The 22,980-nt window shown below is 41.5% G+C and overlaps 1 long non-coding RNA gene across 2 annotated transcripts in view; it reads left to right on the forward strand.

Moving 5' to 3' along the window:
- LOC132019500 (uncharacterized) overlaps nt 1-22,980 on the forward strand; it is a 39,088-nt gene that overhangs the window by 15,437 nt on the left and 671 nt on the right. The window contains exons 2-4 of one of the 2 annotated variants that reach the window (XR_009404791.1): nt 8,252-8,419; nt 10,688-11,125; nt 11,456-12,864. This is a non-coding gene — a long non-coding RNA (uncharacterized LOC132019500). Of the gene's footprint in view, nt 1-8,251; nt 8,420-10,687; nt 11,126-11,455; nt 12,865-22,980 lie in introns of those variants that run through there. The other variant, XR_009404792.1, reaches the window with a different exon arrangement.

The raw sequence follows: 22,980 nt of genomic DNA on the forward strand, positions 1-22,980 counted from the left end.
AATATTAGGCCCACTTGGAGAAAGCTGATTTATCCAAACATGGGTCAGTGCCTCATGTATTTGAAAAGTGCATTTTTCAATACACTTGTATTTTTGAAAAGTTTTTTTTCAGAATACATCCTCTCCCTACCTGTGATGTTCCTTAGCATCCATTCCCATCACTCCCCACTCTCTCCAATTTGCATGGTCTTTTCATATAAATGCTTTCTTCCATTCAGTTTTAGCAGCTGGAACATGCATTCGGTTTCCTTAGTCGTTCTGTTCTGTGTGAAGTGAACATTGACTACACATTATTCTTTACTTCAGGAACATGAGGACAATTCAAAGCCAAGGGCATGTTGGAACACTGGATAATCCGATGTCACATGGCCCATGCTTGGAATAATAGGTATATTTTCCTCAGGCCTGGCATCTCAGACCTGCTTTGTAGGACCAGTGTCTCATTTCTAAGCACAATATTTCCTAATTACTCAAATGAGAACAAGGCCATGTTGATATGATATAACTGCATTAGTGCTGGGCACGATTTCTTCTCTGGTTAGCTGACTGAATCATCATGATAGCTAACATAACTGTATGAATTGTGGCTCTCGCACCTGGAATGAGGGAGAGTGACCTATGTAGCTTTGACGCTGCTCCTTTGCACAAAGTTCAGGAAAATATCTATCTGACAGGGAGTTCTGTATCAGTTTTCCTTTCTTTCTTTCTTTTTTTTTTTTTTTTTGTATATCAATTTTCTTTTTTCCTTCCCTCCTTTTTTCCAATAAAAATGTATTGAGCACCTACTGTATGCTAAACATTAGGTATAAAAAAAATCATCCCTGCTCTTAAACCCCTAAGAAACTCAAAAGGTGTGTGTGTGTGTGTGATCACAGTACAATGAATTATGTATTAACAATGAGGTAGGTTTGAAAAACCTTCTGTGAGTGTACACGTGGGAGAGGGAAATTCTGGGAAGGCTTTTGTGGAGCAGATGTTATGTTAACTATTGAAGGATAAATAGGAATTTGCTGGGCCCAAACCCAACAAACGAGAGTAGAAGAGTGATTCGTTTGGCTGAACAGACTCTACAAAGGCACCGAGGCGTGGAGGAACAAGATGAGGACATATGATGTCTAGTCTGGTCTTGCTAAGCTCGGGGAATTATGATTTGGAGTCTGTGTTAGTAATGCATGGATGCATGGCTCATGGAATTAGACATTCGGTGGGTCTATTCCTGACATTGCCCCATGGGTATGGTAATCATCTGCTACAATCTGCTTTTTGTAGGCAAAGATTACTTTCTTTTTACTTCATGGTATAGAATTCTGGGGGATCAGTAGAACTCTTATTAAAATCAGTTCTCTGTGTGGACTTGGACAGGAGTGAAACTGAACCCTGAGTTGACTACCAGTTGCCTTCTGCCACTAAATGGAAAATATTTAGAGAGTAGGCGCCACAATAAAATTACCTTACGTTATTTGAATTACCTGTTCTGGTAAATAATGCTGGATTTGAAGAGTCACACCAGCTCCTTTTAGCTAGACTAGGATCACACTTAGGTGGTTTCCTCTGTCTCTTTTCTCTTGTGCTTTGATCTATTTCCTAGTAAGTGCCTAAAACAGAGCCTTCCCCATAAGTAAAGAAGCTCCTGGTCCATTTTACTCTGGGTTTGAAAGGATGCACAGAAGGGAAGTGTGAGAAGGGACAGATCTAAGATAGGCGAAGCTGAGATGGATGTAGTCATGTGGAAGGAACAGTCAGAGGAGTCTCAGGGCTCTTCAGTATCACTTTTGTGTTCTGTTACTGGATGGAGGCAGCCTTGGAAAACATGGTCTCAGGACAGAGTCAGGCGTGGGTTTCAGGTGACTGGCTTGAGGACTCCCATGTGGCCTTGCTAAACTGTTTTGAGAACCCCACTGTGATCCAACACACTTTCACTCAGCCTTTCTTCCTTCCCGCTCCCCTTCCCTCACAGTCAGAGATACATCATGGTTTGACAGCTTCCACAACTTCTCTTGGCTCCTCCTCACTTCCTCTACAGATGTTTACCCTAGTAAATTTCTTTTTTTTCTTCCCTTTTGGGGGAAACAGGCTCCCTGCAACGTGGGGCTTGATTCCAGGACCCTGGGATCAGGACCTGAGCTGAAGGCAGAAGCTTAACTGAGCCACCCAGGCGTCCCCCTTAGTAAACTTCTTGCGTGTCTAATTCCATCTTGGTGCCCGCCTCTCGGAGGACCCAGCACAATACTGCCCAGAAAGGGCAAAGGAATGCTGTTTTCAGTTCTAATATTCCCCATTACCGAGATTTGACAGTAGGAAAATGGATCAGAAGAAACATTTCAAAAGAAAAGAAAGAACAAAAAGCATGTCAATAAGTCAAGAGAAAGCTGTTGAGAAGGATTAAGGTTAGATAAAATAGAGATGATAGGATAGGAGATACAAGAAGATAAAATGATTTAAAAATATTTGAACAAGCATGACGCGAAGATGGGTAAAATCAGAATGCACTGTCGTGTGGTGGCACGCCGGCCCCGTAAGGCCTGTTTCGTGGGCAGAACCTTCACTTGTCTCTGGCTGAGGCTCGTAGAATAAAAAATCCTCACTTGGAGTGGCAATTTAGTAACTGAAATTGTCCAGTTTGATGTTTAATCAAAACTCCATCTTCATTCAAGTGAAAACCTTTTCCTTGCCTCTGCCCCCTTCAGGGGGTGCTCCTCAGCTTCCGCCATCCCCCCGCAACAGAGGAAGAGGCCCAGCACTGGCCTACTGACAGGGTCTGTGCTGGGTATACTAATGGAGGGGGAGCTGCCAAAAGGAGCTACGCGGCCCTTGAGGCTGGAGTTGGGCTCAGAGGGGCTGCCAGAGCCACCAGAAGCCACCCGATGGGTCACCCCCAGCCTACAGGTCCCCCATTGTAGTCCTTCCTCACCCTCCCTCCACACCCCTCCCTAACCCCCCCTCCCCCCCAGTTAAACCGATAACCAAAGACCTTTCTTTCTTTCTTTCTTTCTTTCTTTTTTTTTAAAGATTTATTTATTTATTTGACAGAGAGATCACAAGTAGGCAGAGAGGCAGGCAGAGAGAGAGAGAAGCAGGCTCCCTGCTGAGCAGAGAGCCCAATATGGGACTCAATCCCAGGACCCCGAGATCATGACCTGACCCGAAGGCAGCGGCTTAACCCACTGAGCCACCCAGGCGCCCCCCAAAGACCTTTCTTATGCCGGAAGCAAAAACCAAAACTTTTTGTTGGCTTTTTCCTTTGTCGCCTCCTGCACCCCCTATTTCTCCTTGCTCCTCGACCTTGGCCCCAGGCTGGAAGCCCTCCCTTCACTTAAGTTATTGTTTTAAACCAAAGTTTACAGTGTCTGTTGGTGGCCCAGACCCTCTCTCCACCCTTCCTCCACCCCACCCCGAGGACCCTGGGACTCAGGAGAGGCTGGGGGCCCTGCTCACCCCCACTCTACCCTTGGCCAGCCCGGAGGAAGGCAAGAGGGTGGAAGGAAGGAGGTGCACTGCCCTCAGCACCCCAAGGGGTTCCCCTGTCCTCAGGCAGGGGACCTCAAGCCCTAGTGCCCACCCTGGGCTTCTTCCTGGGGGCTCTCCAGACCCCTCGCAAGGACCAAGTCCCCCATCACGCTGGGAGTGTGGATTCCAGCAGAGGAGCTGGGAAAAAAAAAAGTGAGACTCCACAGACCCCCTATGGGGGACCCCAACTTGGGCCAAGGACTGGGTGTGTTGGATGCTTATGATACCCCAGGCCAGGCCCCTTTGCTGAGAAGACTCCTTGGACTATTTCCCAAGAACCCCCACCACATACACCCCTTCACAAGCCACCCCTCCTGAGAGGCAGGGGGCCCTCCGCCCCCTCCCCATGTACTCCCCACCTGTGTTCTGTTTGACCAGCACAGAAATATTAAATGTCCTCTTTTCACCGGGAAAAAAAAAAAAAAAAGAAGGAGCCTACGACCTTTTAAATTCTAGATAAAACCCATACTCTTGTCTCTTCTGCTCATTCTAGTTGCCAAAGCAAGTCACGTGGCCAACTCCAAAGCTAAAATTCAAGGAAACAGACTTATTCCTGAGTGATAAAACCTGTAAATTACAGGTGAAGTGTGTGGATAGACGGAGGAGCAAAGGTTAGGGCCAGTAATTCAGTCTTTTGTAGTGCGGAGGGGAGAAAGTCTCTTAATTAGCTGTGCTTGGCTCCTGTGTCCATCCCTTGACCAACAGTCCCTGAGGCCAGGGTGGGGACATGGTAGTATGATTGAAAACTCTAACAGGACCCTGTGCTTGAAGTGAGGAAGAAGAGCTTTTTCCCCCAAAGAAGGAGATGCTGATCTGGGAAGAGAGGAGGAGTGCTGGAACCAAGATAAGCAACGTCTGCTACTGTGCCTTGGCTTGTTAGTCCTTGTAATCGCTCTCTCACACAGGTCCTACTAATATCCTCTTTTCAGAGCTGAGAAAATCGAAGTTGAGAGAGGTTATATAACTTGCTCAAAATGACACATATGAGTGATGGACCTTTTTGGATTAAAAAAATAGAGGTACCGGGACGTGGCTGGCTCAGTCGGTAGAGCAAGGGACGCTTGATCTTGGAGCTGGGAGTTCACAACTCACATGGAGTGTAGAGATTACAAAAAAAAAAAAAAAAAGTAGCTGGGGAGGGGGTGCGCCTGGGTGGCTCGGTCACTAAACTTCTGCCTTTGGTTTGGACCGTGATTGTGGAGTCCTAAGATCAAGCCCTGCTTCGGGTTCTCTGCTCAGTGGGAAGCTGGCTTCTCCCTTTCCTACTACCCCTGCTTGTGTTCTCTCTTGCTGTATCTCTCTCTGTCAAATACATATATGAAATCTTTCTTTTTTTTAAAGATTTTATTTTTTATTTATTTGACATAGAGATCACAAGTAGGCAGAGTGACAGGCAGAGAGAGAATGGGAAGCAGGCTCCCAGCTGAGCAGAGAGCCCTATGCGGGGCTCGATCCCAGGACTCTGAGATCATGATCTGAGCCAAAGGCAGAGGCTTTAACCCACTGAGCCACCAAGATGCCTCCATATATAAAATCTAAAAAAAAAAAAAAAAAAAAAAATGAGGCGCCTGGGTGGCTTCATTGGTTAAGTGTCTCTCTTTGGCTCAGGTCGTGATCCTGGGTCCTGGGATGAAGCCCTGCCTTGGAGTCCCTGGAGTCCCTGCTCAGCGGGGAGTCTGCTTCTCCTTCTGCCTCTCCCCTCCTGGCTTGTGCTCTCTCTCCCTCTCTGCCAAATAAATAAAATCCTTAAGAAAAAAAAATAGATTTATCTATTCATGAAAGCTACAGTAGTCAAGAGAGTGGTGGTATTTATTGAAAGGATAGACCCCAAGATCAATGGAACAGAATACAGCGTCCAGAAATAGACACACCCATTTATTGTCAACCGATTTTTAATAAAAGCACAAAACCAATTCATTGTAGGAAGGATAAACTTTTCAGTAAATGGTGTTGACACCATTTGTTAACAACTATACACATGCACACACACACACACACACACACACAGACAAGAAGAGAAGAGAAAAAAGAAAAAAAAAGAGGAAAGAAAAAAAGAAAAAGAATCCTGACCTATACTTTTCACCTTAGGCAAAAATGGATATGCAAAAGCCTCGTAATGGATCATAGACCTAACTGTAGAATGTAAAACTATAAAGCTTCTAGAAGGGGCGCCTGGGTGACTCAGAGGGTTAAAGCCTCTGCCTTCAGCTCGGGTCATGATCCCCAGGGTCCTGGGACTGAGCCCCACATCAGGCTCTCTGCTCAGCAGGGAGCCTGCTTCCTCCTCTTTCTGCCTGCTTCTCTGCCTACTTGTGATTTCTGTCTGTCAAATAAATAAATAAAATCTTAAAAAAAACTAAAGCTTCTAGAAGAAAATGTAGAAGACGATGTCTGTGAATTTGGATGAGGGAAAGATTTCTTAGATATGACACTGAAAGCACGATTCATGAAAGAAAAAAATTGTTAATTGGACTTCATCAAAATTAACAACCTTTATTGTGTGAAATGACCATTAAGAGAATGAAAAGACAAACCATGGTCTAGGAGAAATAGTTTTGAATCACATATCTGACAAAGGACTTGTATACAGAACATGTAAGAATTTTTAAGATTTATCAATGAGAAAACCACCCGGTTAAAAATGGGCAAAAGATTCTTTTAAAATTCTCTATATGAATTTATATATATGTGTGTGTTTGTGTGTGTGTGTGTGTGTGTGTGTGTGTATATATATATATATATATATATATATATATATATATATACACACTTTTAAAAATGATTATATTTAGGGCGCCTGGGTGGCTCAGTGGGTTAAAGCCTCTGCCTTCGGCTCAGGTCATGATCCCAGAGTCCTGGGATCGAGCCCGGCATCGGGCTCTCTGCTCAGCGGGGAGCCTGCTTCCTCCTCTCTCTCTGCCTGCCTCTCTGCCTACTTGTGATCTCTGTCTGTCAAATAAATAAATAAATCTTTTAAAAAAATGATTATATTTATTTATTTGAGAGAGAGAGAAAGCAAGCAAGCAGGGGGAGGGGCAGAGGCAGAGGGAGAGGACAAGCAGACTGTGCTGAGTGCATAGCCCAACATGGGGCTTGACCCACAGCCCGGAGATCATGAGCTGAGCTGAAACCAAGAGTCAGTCGCTTAACCATTTGGATGACACAGGTGCCCCATATATATCCTTTAAGTAAATACTTTATTAGTATAATCCAAATTTTCTGCATGACACAGACATTAAGGGGGATAATTTTTAAAATTTCATGCAGTTGAGCAATTTTAGAGGCTGCTTTTGTTATGTATCACATTACAAGGTAAAAATATAGGATGTATAGGTTTTCTGCCTTTCTGATACTTATTATATTTTTTTAGTTAAGCTGTCTAAAAAAAGTAGTCAACATGGATTTGGTTAAAAAAAAGTTTCTTCTGTCTTGCCATTAAATTTTTACTATGACAAAGTTATTTTTATGTCATTTATTATTTGATATAATTTTTTAAATTATGTTTTATCTTTAAAAATTTTTATTTTAATTTCAGTGTTAACATACAGTGTTACTTAGTTTCAAGTGTAAAATACAGCGATTCAATAATTCTACACATAACTCAGTGTTCATCACAATAAGTGTACCCTTAATTCCCTTCGTGTATTTCACTCATTGCCCCATCCACCTCCCCTGTGGTAAACATCAGTTCTCTATAGTTAAGAGTCTGTTTTTTGGTTAGACTTTTTTTTTTTCATTATTTGTTTCTTAAACTCCACATACGAATATTTGTCTCTCTTTGACTGACTTATTTCACTTAGCGTCATACTCTCTAGATCCACCCATGTTGTTTTATTTTTTATTTTTTATTTTTTATTTTTTTTAAGATTTATTTATTTGACAGAGAGAAATCACAAGTAGACAGAGAGGCAGCCAGAGAGAGAGAGAGAGAGGGAAGCAGGCCCCCCGCCGAGCAGAGAGCCCGATGCGGGACTCGATCCCAAGACCCTGAGATCATGACCTGAGCCGAAGGCAGCGGCTTAATCCACTGAGCCACCCAGGCGCCCCCCACCCATGTTGTTTTAAATGGCAAGGTTTCATTCTTTTTTATGAGTAATATAGATATTACAAATATAATATATATTTATGTATCAAGTCTGAGCTGGGCTTTGTGCTCAGTGGGGAGCCTGCTACTCTCTTTCCCTCTGCCCTTCCCCCTGCTCGTGCTCTCTCTCTCTCTCTTTTTAAATATTTTATTTATTTATTTGAAAGAGAGAGAGAGTGGGAGAAAGAGCACAAGCAGGGGGAGAAACAGGCTCCTGACCGAGCAGGGAGCCTGATAGTGGGGATCAATCCCAGGACCCAGGTGAAGGCAGGTGCTTAATTGACTGAGCTACCCAGGTACTCCAGTAAATAAAATCTTAAAAAATAAAAATAAACTGCACTCCTCTTGCTTACGCCAGTGTTCTTGAAAACACGTTCCTAGCTCCCAGCTTCCCCTCGCACGGGTGACTTGACCTCATTGTAAACCCAGTTTCATGTGGTGTCTGTCCCCGCCTGGAAATCCATGCTCCTGATCTGCTTTTCCACCACCAGATAACCCTACAAACTTGTGCCTGCCTAGACCCCACATTCACTTCACCCTGACCTAAGTTCTTCTTCCCTCTCCTTCTTGCCTGCTTGGAATTTTGTTTCCTGCCTGTGTGCCAGAGGGAAAAAATGTATCATAATGATGTAGCCACCATGCCTCCCCTCTTGTCTGCAGGAAGGCTGAATGCTTTGTGTGCTCGGCTCACTCTAGAGGGCTTGTTGAATTAAGCAGAGGAAGAGGATGAAAATGCTGAGAGAAGACCAAATTGCTCTCCCCACCCCAGGCTGAGGGTGAACCTTGAAAGAAAAGTTCACGAGAAGGTTGAAGAGGCAGAAGAAATGGGTGAGCTATAGGCTGTAGGGCTTTTGAGGAAAGAGGAACTTGATGCATATTTAAAAGGAAGGTTTCCTGTATGACCTGTACGGGTATTGTCTTTGCCTCCCTAAGAAGCTGGCTGTGTGGGAGCTTGGAGGCAATAAGTGCTGAGGTTGGCCTTAAGGCAAGGGCAGGATGACCCCAAACAGCCCAAATAGTTTTACGTGGGAAGAGTGAGGCAAGGGAAGGCCTCCCAGTGGCATTTGCTCAGGCCTCAGGGATTCTTCAGAAAGCCTGCAGGAAGAAGCTACGCCTCAGAGCAGTCCAAGAAAGAGAGACATGAGGGCATTTACCTGCCTGCCCCCTCCTGTCTCCATTTCCTTTGGCCAAGGTTTCCCCCTACAGGGAGCTAAACCCCCTGAACTCCCTGGGGGTGTGGTCTGGCCACTCTATGACCCCCCTCAGAAAATCAAGTTCACACCTTGCGGCTTGGCTGTTTCACTGCAGTCTGGAAGTGGGGTGACTTGCATGACTGCCTGAAAGACTGGAAGAGGAAGTGGAGGGAATCTGAGAAGGTTGGAAGCATTTGTCCCTGAAACTGAGAAAAGCTTTTATGTATATCTTGCTCCAAATTGTATCGTCTTTTGTTTTTGTTATATATATATATTTTTTTTAAGAGAGAGGGAGAGAGAGAATGAGAGAATCATAAGCAGGCTCCATGCCTAGTACTGAGCCTGACTTGGGGTTCCATCTTGTGACCCTGAGATCACGACCTGAGCTGAAATCAAGAGTTGAACGTTTAACCAACTGAGTCACCCAGATGTCCCAATGAATCATGTTTTTAAGTGCAAAGCTAATAAATGTATGAACTGATGTGTTTTCACAAAAACTTGAAAAACTACTGGGGAAACATTCCCTAAAGCTAATTGATAATACCCCAGAAATTTTTCTTTAGAATTCCAGATTATGGGGTGCCTGGGTGGCCCAGTCAGTTAAGTGTCCAACTCTTGGTTTCAGCTCAGGTCTGATCTCAGGATTGTGGGATCGAGCCCAACATTGGGCTCCCCGATAAGCAAGAAGTCTGCTTGGTTTTTCTCTCTCCCTCTGCCCTTCCCCCCAAAATAAATAAATAAATCTTAAAAAAAAATCTAGATTATAACCCTAGCACACAGTCCTACCTGGTGGGAGCTTCGACCATTTTGGTTTAAAAAAACAAGTTGTGTAATTACTCAATAATACATATAGTATTTTTATTAGTTTAAAAAAAAATCAAGTAGAAATTGCCCTTCCAAGTGAAGGTAGTTGTTTTAGAGTTTTCTCTGCCCTTTCTTAAACTCAGTGCTGAACTGAAAAAGGGCATGATTTAATTGGCAGATTTGGGGAAAATAAAGCGGGCATGCCCAGTTCATTTGCATCCATTCTCCTTCTTGGAATCGAGGGAGCATGAGGTCTGCTCTCAGGGCAGCCTGACGCCCCCACCCACAAGGAGGCAAGTCCCCTTTGGACGAGACCTGCTGGCTCTCACTCCAGCTGGGTGTCAGGAAGCTCTTCTGACTCAACCCAGCTTTATCAGGAACTAAGTAATACTTGGGCCTCCTTTGTCCACTCCTTTATCTTAATTCTTCATTTGTTTTAAACTCAGAAAAGGAGACAGGGTGCTATTTATTGGGTTCTGCTTCAGTGTTCCAGCCTGTCGTATGCTGGCCAGAAAGTGGACGTGTAAGAAATAAGGTGCACAATTAGGGAGAACCCCGTGAATACCCGGGGAGTGACGGAGGCCTCTGGAGTGGCAAGGGTTTGGCCTTGGCCCTGCGGTCTTGCTCCTTAGTGTGCATGCAGGACATTTCGATCTTGGCAGTGTGTATAGGCTTGTATTGAGCCAGGTGGGTTTTCATGGTGGTGCACTTGGCTCTGAACAGTGCGGGCCTGGGAAAAAAGGCCTTGGAAAAGCCACTCTGAATCTCTAAGAGGGCCTTGGCAAGGGCACAGAGGCCATAGAGAAGGACTTAGCAGAGGCCAGCAAGCTGAAGAGACCTTAATAAGCAGTTCAAGCCGAGGCAAGGATTCAATTATAGGGAGAGAGAAAGTCTTTTCATATACTGCCCTTTTAGATATTAAAGGAGTAGAAAAGTATTTGCTCTTTTTAAACAGTGGGGGCAGCTGGGTTCTCTTTGGACCAGAGAGCATGGGTGAGAGATGAGTTTTCAATGTGCTAGTACTAGGTCTGGGAGGGTAATGTGAACAAACAGTCCCAATTTTAATTCCTTTTTTATGTTGCTTTGAACTATCTTCAAGGGCAAAAGTGGATGGACTAAGTTTGCATTGATGTGGCTCAAGAATCCCTCCCTCTACTTGTCCTCAAGTTGCTAGACGCCAGTTATTTAAATATGATGGAGAAATCCTCCCCAGGTGATGATTTTCTTAGGCCTAAGCAATTCCACTAGAAAGGGGTGGTGGAAAAAGCCCCTGAAGCACAAGAAGAAAAACGCTTCCTGGTTATTGTGGGAGCTCTGTTACTGGACGGAATTCATCTTCACTGCAACGCTATGGCGCAGGCACCTAAAGGTCAAAATGGCCATGGAAATGAAAGGGTTCTGACCAGCTGGGTGGGAAAGAACAGCTCCACCAATAAGGTCGAATGACTGAAGGTGTTTCTACTGCACATTTCTGCCTTTGCAAGAAGGCACCCCCCCACCCCAAGTGCCTTTCCAGAGGTGGGGCGTCCTGGTTCTGGTAAGTGCAAGGTGCCATTGTGCAGAAATTAACCTGTAGCTAGTAGATTTCTCCTAACTGGGTTTTAATTCACAGTGCACATGTTCTGGATTCTTGGTCTCAATCAACTGGCTTCTTGGTGAGGCTGCTATCTTTGTGATAGTCTTTGGCAACCCAAAATGCTGATGCTGGCTATTTTGCTTGAGATACTTATGAAAAAATTGTCTTTTCTGGCTATGGTATGTGTAGAGCTGGTGCTATATGATCAATTTGCATCTTCTACTAAATCTGTAGACTCTAGGAAAGAGTACATTACAGACTTGCTGGTGTAACTGTTGTTTTCTAATTTAGGGGTCTTGTAGGAGCTGCTGCCATTCCAGTGAGATCTGGCTTAAGCTGTAGTTACTAAAGATCCTTGACTCAACCCTGACATTGAAATCCCCTTCAACTGAGACAGAGCGGAATAAAAAATTGGGGAAGATGAATTTTGGACCTTAATTTTTTTGAATTTTAACCCACAAAAACAAGATAATTTTATTTTGAACCTTACTTTCTTTGAACTTTCATGTCTCATGATTTGGATTTCATTCCTTGGACCTTATTTTCTCTCTAACCATTTGATCAAAGGAAGAGAAGAAGTTAATGTTAACAAATCTTTTCCCTTCAACATTATTGGCATTTTGTCATTGGGGTTTTGTTGTGCATATTAATATTGGAATCACGTAGTTTTGTCATATGATCCTCTGATTTCCTCTGCCGACAACACGGACAGGCATGATAAAAACAGGTGATAGGAAAATGAAAATTTCAACCTTGGATACAAAATGGCATTGAACTATTTAATTAATGCATTATAGGGAACTATTTTGGAACCTTTTGTGAGTGAAATCTCTTCCCCATCACTGCTCCTGGGAGGGCACCAAGTTGGCGGGATAAGAGGGAAGGGTGGCCTCTTGAAGATGGAGCAAGACTGTTCTGATAGGCTGCTGGGACCCTCTCTTAATGCTGGGACCCTCTCTTAAGGATGTCAGATACACCTCTGGTTGACAGAGATTTAATGTCTACACCAGTGGTTTAAGAGAACCAAAAAATCAAGGGACTATTAGTGGGAGAATAATTCTCCCAACTTTTGATATTACCTTCTGTCATAGGCTGAGTGGTTCCCCAAACATGTCCATGTCCTAAACCCCAGAACCTGTGAATATGTTACTGTATATCAGAGACTTTACAGATGTGAGTAAGTTAAGATCCTGAGGTAGGGAGGTTATCCTGGATTATCTGGTTGGCCTGATGTGATCACAAAGGTCCTTATAAGAGGGACACAAGAGAAGTAAGAGTCAGAGAGGAAGGTGATGCGATGACAACCAGAGATGCAACTGATGATCATTGGCAATGGAGGAAGGAGACACAAGCAAAGAAGCACAGGCAGCCACAAATGACAAAAAAGCCCAACAACAACAACAACAACAAACCCTGCCAGCACAACAACAACAACAACAACAACAACAAACCCTGCCAGCACCTTGACTTTACCTGAAAATGGATTTTGGACTTCCGACCTCCAGAACTACTAGAGAGTAAAGTTGTGCTGTTTTAAGTAACCACATTGTAATTTGTTGCAGTGGCCACAGGAAATGAATACACTTTCCATACTTGAGGGAACCTGACTTAGTAGATCTTTTGTGTCTTTGGAGAAGGCGATGTAATCTGATGGGTGAATCTGGAATAATAAATCGGACACGATTGGCTTGTTTCATTTTTCTTCCTCTCTGGGAGCCAGTCAGCCCAAGAAAACACAACATCTGCCTTTTCCAGGGCAGGGCTACACAGGTGCACTTGGGGATGTTGGGTTTGGCTGGTTATATCTGTACAATTGGGTGGTTCAGTATTAGGAGGCTCATTTGCCTTTCGTGCTAAACTACATTCTCCAGTGGCTTTTTATCAGGAAAGGTGATATTTTGGTTCCTATTTACAATTTCTTGAATTATTTCTCTCGTGTATAATTCAAGCATGGTAAAAGGGTGAACTCAAAGATAATGGATTGAATAAAAATGATGCAACCTTCTCTTCCAGCTCCAAATTCTGTAAGGAATGGAAAAGGTAGATGAAGAAAATCAAACTGCATGGAAAACAAGAGGGGAAACTTTCCAGGGACCAGCAATTATGACAAAAATGTCTGCATGTCATAGGACCAGGTGAAGAAAGTCTACCATAGCTAAAACTAGAACAGTGATTTTTTTTGCTGTAAAATATAGGAAGGACACCCTGAATGCTCATTGCCCCAAAGGGATAGATGCTATCAGCAGGGAAATGTTCAAAGTTCAAATAAATTGACCAATTCAGATACCAGAGAAGGAATATCTAGATGGTTTGATCCTTCCTCACCACCCCTTCAGCCAGATGGCAGTATCTCTCGCCCATGGAAAGAAAAATGGCGAGGAGGGTGAGAGTAAGAAAGTAAGGAAAGACCCCACCTTCAGGGTCTAGTGGTATCTGGGAAGAATGAGGAGAACCTGCACCAGAACACTCTCTACCAAGGTATAACCAGTGATACCTTCTATCCTTCCTCAAAAGGATAAGGTTAGATAAGGATAAGGTTAAGATAAGTAATAGAATGTAGACCTAACAGGGGATGTCTTCTATAGAGATGAGCAAAAAAATGAAGAATGACAAACTTGAAAGGCCACCGTGAAAGAGATGGAAGAAAGGCAACAACAGATGGTCACAATTTCTGAGAAAATGGAGTTAGTAGAGCAAGAGGATTAGGACTTTACAATAGGTTATGATTTGTGTTGTGAAAGAAATGTGAAGGTTTCATACACTTAAGTATGAATAAACTGGAGATTATGGAACTTGTTGAAATAATAAAACGGCTAAATCAAGTTTGCTGAAAAACAAATTAACAAGCTGGAAAACAGAGCTATGAAATCCTCTATAATTAAGATTAGTGAAAGATCCAGAATTCTAATTTTTATCTAATAAGAGTTCCAGGGGCACCTGGGTAGCTCAGTCGGTTAAGTGGCTGACTTTATTTATTTATTTATTTATTATTTTTTTTAAGTGGCTAACTTTTGATTTCAGCTCAGATCATGATCTCAGAGTCCTGGGATAGAGCTCTGCATCAGGCTCAATGCTCACTGGGGAGTCTGCTTCGGAATACTCTCTCTTCCTCTGCCCCTTCCTCCTGTTATCTCTCTTTCTCTCCCCTTCTCTCAAATAAATAAATAAATCTTTAAAAAAAAAAAAGAAAAGAAAAAATATAGAGTAGGGAAGAGAGGCAGAGCATTTAAATAAGTCCGGAAAGAAGGCTTGATTGAAAGCGCCTACAAATAGTATGAAATTTATGAATAGAAGAGATAAGGAAAGAAGCTTAAAATCTTCCAGACAAAACAAATAGAAGGCCTGTAAAGGAGGGAGACTCAAACCAACATCAGATCTCTCATCAACAGCACTGTATTAAAAAGGAAAATCAAAAGACAAGTAGGATGGTGAATCTAATATTAAGATTCATAAAATGCAAATAAAACAATAATGTGAAAAAAAAGAAAAAAAACAAAACAATAATGTGATGCAATTTTTAAGCCATCTCGGCAAAAATAAATTTAAGTATGATACCAATTGTTGAGGGCATAGAGCCATAGGACCTATTCTGTACCACTAAGGGAAGATAACTGGTTTGTCCACTTCGGAAAACAATTTGGTCATGTCTGGAATAGTTACAAATGCACATAACATAGCCATAGGATTCCACTCTGAGACATTCACTCTAGAGAAAGTCTTGCTACAGGAAGTCAACAAGACTCAGAAGAAAATATTCAGAGCAATTGTTAAAGTAGAAAATTCTATTGTTAAAATAGAAAAATTGGAAGCATGCATTAGAAAATGTATTAGAAAAATGAGTAGTTAACTTGGGTTCTTTTCTTTCTCTTTCTCTTTTTAATTGTTTTTTTTATGTTAGTCCCAATAGAATACATCATTAGTTTTTGATGTAGTGTTCTGTGATTCATTGTTTGTGTATAACACCCAGTTCTCCATGCAATCCACCCTCCTTAATACCCACCACCTGGCTCACCCATCCCCCACCTCCTCCCCTCTGAAACCCTCAGTTTGTTTCCGGGTGTCCATAGTCTCTCATGGTTCATCTCCCTCTCTGATTTCTCCCTGTTCATTTCCCCCTTCCTTCTCCTAACGTCCTCCATGCTATTCTTTACGTTCCACAAATAAGTGAAAAGAAGGCCCATATGCAACCCAATGTTCATAGCAACAATGTCCACAATAGCCAAAATGCGGAAAGAGCTAAGATGCCCTTCAACAGGCAAATGAATAAAGAAGATGTGGTCCATATACACACTGGAATATTATGCAGCCATCAGAAAGGACGAATGCCCAGCTTTTGCATCAACTTGGATGGGACTGGAGGAGATTATGCTGAGTGAAATAAGTCAAGCAGAGAAAGTCAATTAACTTGGATTCTGTTTATAAAAAGATTACTACAAATCAATCTGATGAGATTATGATTAAACTTGAGCTTCACATTCAGCATGGTGATGACTTTCACCAATGTAATATTGAATGAAAAAAGCAAATTGTCAAAAGAAAATACATTCAGTAAGATATAATTTATATAAAATTGGAAACAACCAAAAAAATACTATGTATTGATTCAGGATACATATGAAGTAGATAAAACCTAACGAAATGCATGGAATGATAAGCACCAGATGCAGGACAGTGTTTACCACTGCAGGAAAAAGAGGAGGATGTCATCACTAAGAAACAACAAATCAAAAGAAGTAACTAGAGAACATTTGCATCAAACAATTAAAATCTTAATTTTTTTTGATGTTTTTCACATAGGAATTTTATCTCCTGCTTTAAAGATTTTATTTATTTGACAGAGAGAGATCACAAGTAGGCAGAGGCAGGCAGAGAGAGAGGAAGTGAAGCAGGCTCCCCACCAAGGAGAGAGCCCGATGCGGGACTTGATCCCAGGACTCTGGGATCATGACCTGAGCTGAAAGCAGAGGCTTTAAACCACTGAGCCACCCAGGCGCCCCTTAATTTTTTTTTTAAAGATTTTATTTATTTGTCAGAGACAGAGGGAGAGAGAGCGAGCGAGCACAGAGACAGAGGCAGGCAGAGACAGAGGGAGATGCAGGCTCCCTGCCGAGCAAGGAGCCCGATGTGGGACTCGATCCCAGGACCCTGGGATCATGACCTGAGCTGAAGGCAGCTGCTTAACCAACTGAGCCACCCAGGCGTCCCAAAATCTTAATCAAAGATATTGAAACATATAAATCCCATATATGTTGTGTATATATATCCAACAGGTAGAGAAATACAATTTTCTTTAATTCACATAAAACATGTACAAAAATTGAGCATGTGGTAGGACTGTTTTCCAACCTCTATAGTATGTGGGTCCTGTATACCAAGGGCCAGAGGTTTGGGGATTATAGCCTGACTCCTACCAGCATCCTAATCTGGGGCTCTAAATTCCTTTTGCCCTCAGGAGATGTGCAAATATAGTTTTCTATATGTAACATGATACCAAAAGATTTGGGAAGCAGATCCTTGACTATAAAGAAAAGCTCAATAAATTTCAGGCCTCATGCAGTGACTACAATGTAATAAAATTAGAAACTGAGAATAAAAAGAACTATCCTCAAATCTATACACTTAAAAATTAAGACTACAAAGAGACATTTCAATAACTCTTGGATTAAAGGGAAAGTCCAAATAGAAGTAACATTATTTAGAATTGAACAAAAAAGAATACTATATATTAAGTAAGACCCATGGAATGGAACCAAAGAAGGAAATCTGTAGTTTAATTAATTAATTTTTAAAATTTAATTATTTATTTTAAGTTGTCTTTCTACCCAGTGTGGGTCTCAAACTCATGACCTCAAGATCAAGAGTCACATTCTCCACCACCAAACTGAGCCAGCCAGGTCCCTGGAAATCTGTAATTTTAAATGTACTTTTTTAGAAAACAAGAAAGAAAATAAGTGACTAGAATATTAACCCAAGGAGCTAGAAAAGTAACAAACCCAAAGAGAGTAAAAGAAAGGAAATACTGTAGATAAAATGGGAAACTCGGGAATATACATCTGACTTTTTTTTTTTTTAAAGTAATCCCTACACTCAGCCTGGGACTCGAGTTTACAGCCCCGACTTCAAGTCACATGTTTCAACAACTGAGCCAGCCAGCAGCCTCCATCTTTTTTTTTTTTTTTTTTTACCTTTTTATTTGCTAACTCTGGCAACCCTAAAATTAATGAAAACAGAAAATGAAGTTAGGTTTTTTGGGGGGTGGGGAGCAAGCAATTAGATAAACTTTTAGAAAGTTTAATCAAAAAAGAAAAGATAAACTTGACTTTGGGATAGAAAGAGACATATTATAGAGATTTTTCAGAGTTACTAGAGAATACCATGTGTAATTTGTGTGCCAATATGTTTAATGAGATGGACAATTATTGCAGATAACTTAAATGTCAAAAATTGAATCCACAATAAGTAAAAAATCCAAAATACACCAACAACCACAAAAGAAATTGAAATGACTGTCAAAGGAATACCCACTAAAGAGGTCCATGGTCTAAATGTGGTCTGTGTTTTACAATGAATTCTCCCAGGCAAAGAACAGATAATTCTCATCCTATCCAAGCCTTTTCAGAGCACAGAATCAAATGGAAAGCTATGTGACTCATTTTATAATCCTGATGACAAGGACAACACAACAGAAGAAACAGACTCAGTCCCATATAGGAGCACAGAAGAATCAATCACTCACTCAACAAGCAAATCTAATTTAGATGTGTTCTGAAAGAATAATGCATCATGACTAATTAAAATTTACCATACAATGTAAGAATCATCTAAATTAAAATTGTTAACTAGTTTACCACATCAACAGATTCATTTACTAAGTGTTTAATGAGCTCCAGTTACCTACCAGGCACTGTACTGGGAACTGAGAAAACAACAGCAAACCAGCAGCTTTAAAAAATGTTTAAGTCAACTTTATCTGAAACCCTATCATAAGAATCAGAATTCAGTAAATCTTTCATTTCAATAAAAATGTAATCACTTAAGTAATAGTAATTTCCTAAACTAAAAATGGGCAAAAATTCAAAATGAGTTTTAAACAGAGACTTTTTTTTTAAAGTCTCTAGTTCAGGGGCACCTAGGTGGCTCAGTCAATTAAGCATCGGACTCTTGATTTTGGTTCAGGTCATGATCTCAAGGTTGTGAGACTGAGCCTTGCATTGGGCTCAACGTTGGGCATGAGCCTGCTTGAGATTCTCTCTCCCTCTCCCCCTGCCCCTCCCCCATTTTATCTCTTTCTCTCTTAAAAAAAAAAAAAGAAATAAAAATAAAAAGTTCAGCAGTAGGTGTGATTGAAAGCTGAATCAACTCTGAGGAGAACCCACCACATCAAGATACAGGGATGGTGGAGTGAAATAGTACACAAGAGAATAAAACCAGGCAAATGTTTTGGTGAATGGGTATTTCTCATTGCTTCTGAAGGATGTGGTAGGCTAGGAAAAAAGGGATTGGTAGAAAGGATTTTGAGGGGGTCCATACGGGCTTTCTGGATATACAGGAGGGAGAAGAGGTCCCCTGGACACACTGGCAATGGAGGGCTGTGAATTAGCCAATGAGGCATGTGATAATTAATTCTGTTGTCAGTTTGCTAGGCTGTGGTGCCCAGTTGTTTAGTCAACCACCAGTCTAGATGTTGCTATGAAGGTTGTTTTTTTATTTTTTAATTTTTAAAAAATATATTTAAAAATATTTAAGATATTTAAAAAATAAATAAATTTTATTTATTTATTTGAGCAAGAGAGAGAGAGAGCACAAGCAGGGAGAGTGGAGAGGGAGAGGGAGAAGCAGTCTCCCACTGAGCAGGGAGCCAGAAGTGGGGCTTGTCCAGGAATCATGACCTGAGCTGAAGACAGATGCTTAACTGACTGAGCCACCCAGGTACCCTGAAGGTTATTTTCTCAGAGGTGATTTACCTTTATATCAATAGATTCTGAATGAAACAGAGTACTCTCCACCATGTGGGTGGGCCTGGTCCAATCAGTTGAAGGCCTCAAAAGCAAAGACTGAAGTTTTTCACAGAGGCAAATCTGCTTCCAGATTGTACTGTCTACTCCAGCCTGACTTTCCAGCCTGTCGATTTCACACTCAAAATTGCAACATCAACTTTTCCCTGAATTTCTTGCCAGCCAGCCTGCAAGAAGTTCAGACTTGCCTGCCCCACAATTGTGTGAGCCAGTTCTTTCAAATAAATCTTTCTCTCTGTGTATATCTTATTGGTTCTGTTTCTCTGGAGAATCCTACTACAGGGCAGAAGAACAAAGTCTGTGAACAAATGAGAGACTGACTGGAGAGACATGAAAAGATCTGTTCTCAGATGAAACTGTCCCTGTAGTTCAGAACTGTATTGGAGATGACTCTGCCAGAGGGAAAAGTCTGAGTGGTTGCAGGGAGTTTGGTTTATGTTTTGGTGCTTTTATCCTCCCTGTGATACCAGCAGCCAATTTCTCAGATTTCTCTTTATCCGTTCTTTTCCATCAAATTTGTTTCACCACGGAATCCAGAACTGGACCTGTGTGGCTCTTCATAAGCAGCCTCCAGATTTGCTGCTTCCCATGGCTCTTTATAAAGGTGGGCATTTTGTGAGGATAACTCCACACCATCTGAATTTCTTAATATGGCTAATCTCTTCAAAAGTTTTACATTTTCCTGCATTTAGTTTAAGTTGTTGAGTGAGCTTCCCTCCTGCCTCTGCAATTGCTTTCTGTTCTGTTTTCTGGTATTTGTTTTTACCTGTAAAATACACCTACAATTTACCATTTGAATCATTTTTAGGTGTGCAGTTCAGTGGCATTAACTACTTTCACAATGCTGTGCAACCATCACCACCACTGATTTCCGGAACTTTCACATCATCCCCAGTGGAAGCTCTGCCTCTGTGAGGCAAAAACTCCTTCTTTCCCTCTCTTCCCAACCCCTGGTAACCACTCTTCTACTTTCTCTTTATGTAAATTTGTGTAGTCTACCTACCTTATAGAAGTGGAATAATACACTATTTGTCCCTTTTTAAAGTTTTTTTGTTTTGTTTTGTTTTTTTTTAGTAAACTCTACCTGGGGCTCAAACTCACAACCCTGAGGGCAGTAGTCACGCACTCTTCCAGCTGAGCCAGCCAGACGCCCGCCGTACTTGTCCTTTCTACAGTTGCTTTTTAGTTGAATAAAAACTTCTCCCAGACAAGAAAACTATGAAATCTTCCAAAAATTGTTGCCCACACCATCATCTCCAAAAAAACCTCAGAGACTAGAACCTAGACTCATGTTTCAGGCAACAAGACCACAGCTAGAAGGTTCTCCAGGGGAGGGCTGAAGCCCAGTTCTGAGGCAATTCATGGTCCCTTTGTGGTGCACACGTTCACTACAGACCATCTTGTGGTGGTTGTTGGTCCACCGAGCAACAGCAAACGTCACCCCTCTTCCCAGAACACCCCACAATCTTCAGCTAGAGCCAATCCTGCATTGATATCAGTCAAGGGAGCAGACTCAGGGCTTAGAGAAGCACACTGAAGAACTCACTCTACACTCCCTCTTCTCATCCACACTTTAAACATAAATGATTTGTTTTGCTTAACTTTTTACTGAAAAACAAAACAGATTAGAAAACAACACAAAACAAATCACTATAAAGAGAACATCTTTGTAACCACCACCCGAGTCAAGAAATAGAACCTTGTTAGCCACCCCAGAAATTCTTTTATGTGTCCCAGCCCCATCTCAACCCCTTGTCTTCCCCCACAGGTAACCTTTCTTTTAGTTTTTTGAATTACTTTATTGAGATATAATTCATGTACCATGCAGTTCATGTATTTGAAGCGTGGGATTAAATGTTTTTTAGTACATTCACAGAGTTATGCAACCATCTCCTGACTTTTCTAGAACTTCCTTATACTCAACACATACAGGAAAGGCAGAAAAAGCTTAATTTATCAGCTTTCAAGATACTGAATTATTTTTCTTCCATACTTAAGAAGTGAACTGGTTAGTTGAGTTTTTTGTTGTTGTTGTTTTGGTTTGGGTTTTTGTTTGTTTGTTATAAGTAGGCTCCATGTTCAATGTGGGCCTTGAACTCAAGATCCTGAGTTTAAAAGAGTCGTGGGTTTTACTGACTGAGTCAGCCAGGTGCCCCTGTTTTGGGCTCTTTTTTTTTTTTTTAAGATTTTATTTATTTATTTGACAGACAGAGATCACAAGTAGGCAGAGAAGCAGGCAGAGAGAGAGAGAAGAGGAAGCAAGCTCCCCGCTCAGCAGAGAGCCCGATGCGGGGCTCGATCCCAGGACCCTGGGATCATGACCCGAGCTGAAGGCAGAAGCTCCAACCCACTGAGCCACCCAGGCGCCCTTATACTCATAGTTTTAAATATAGTTGATGAGTTTCATCTATTGCAAATTATTAGTGAAGCCCAAATTATCTCATCTTGGCCAGAATTGCCTCCTGGGTCCCTTTGAGAGCTTTCTTGCAATCTGATATGATGAGCTGCTATCAAGCATGTCAGAAACCTTGGTAATTTAAATAATGTGATATTGATGTAGGACCAAGCAAATAAATTAATAGAAATATGGAGACTTAGTAAGTCATAAGGCCATGCAGTAGACATCTGTTTTTTTTTTTTCCCCCAACATTTATTGCATTTTCTCTAGGAACAGTCTCCCAAAGTGTATTTTGGCTATCACTGCTCATTCCTTCCGCCTCACTGAAGTTCGTTGAGAGAGACTGACAGCATCATCAGCTCTAGCTGCTGCCTTGATGGACTTCAGCCAATCTGCCTATCCTATCACCTTGTTTAAGTGACTGTTCTAGAGATGGGTCTGACCAGAGTCCACGAAAGGCAAGAAGACATTCACTGGGTCTTCTAGGCTAGGTGTTGGGGTAATTTGCCTTCCTTTTGATATTAACTTTCTACTTCTTACCATACATACATATTATTAGAAGAATAATAATCTATTTTTCTTCTAATCTAATCTATTATTAGAATAATTAGATTATCTAATAATCTAATCTATTATTAGAAGACACAGAAAGTAAAAAGCCATATTGATAGATTGATAATTGGGTCACCTGATGTCAGGACAACAAACACCATGAGTATAATTAAAAGACAAACAACTGGATGAAAGTAAACATTTCCCATATATAGATCAAGAATTAGTACCCAAATCACTGTGAACCTTCTATATGTGGATAAGAGAAAAGGCAATCCAATAGAAACGTGGGCAAAGGATATGAGCAGAAAATTCACATAAAAGGATACAGAAAAGGGAAAAACCCCAAACATATGAAACGTGCTCAGTTTCACTCATAAGCAAGAAGGTGCATTTTAAAATTAGGGCACAAGTTTCCAAAGCGTGGACATATCATACGTAGTTCAACCATTTCCCTAGATGATGGAATTTAGATTATTTTTAATTTACTACACTCAGTGCACAGTGGACATCTGTCTTGCCTCCTTGAATTTATTTCTACTTCTGAGATATTAAAACTTGCAAGCTTAAACCTAGAACATGATAACAGACATCTTGGGGTCTGGGCCCCAAACAGAAGTTGTGCAGGATGTGAATGTCCTCTGCAACTTACCATCAGAATGCTCTTTGGATTTTATTCTTAATCATGTGCTTAATCTAATACACTTAGGGACTCCTGGAACTTTTTCTGGTCAGATTAGTTCAAACAGTCAGAAATTGTTCTCTTTCCTTGAAATAAAGCTGATTGAAGGATTACATTGTCTGAATAGCTGTAGGATTCAGAAACTCCTTTATAAAGACTTACTTTATTT

The sequence above is a fragment of the Mustela nigripes genome, chromosome 6 (assembly GCF_022355385.1).
Source record: "Mustela nigripes isolate SB6536 chromosome 6, MUSNIG.SB6536, whole genome shotgun sequence".
Lineage (NCBI taxonomy): Eukaryota > Metazoa > Chordata > Mammalia > Carnivora > Mustelidae > Mustela > Mustela nigripes.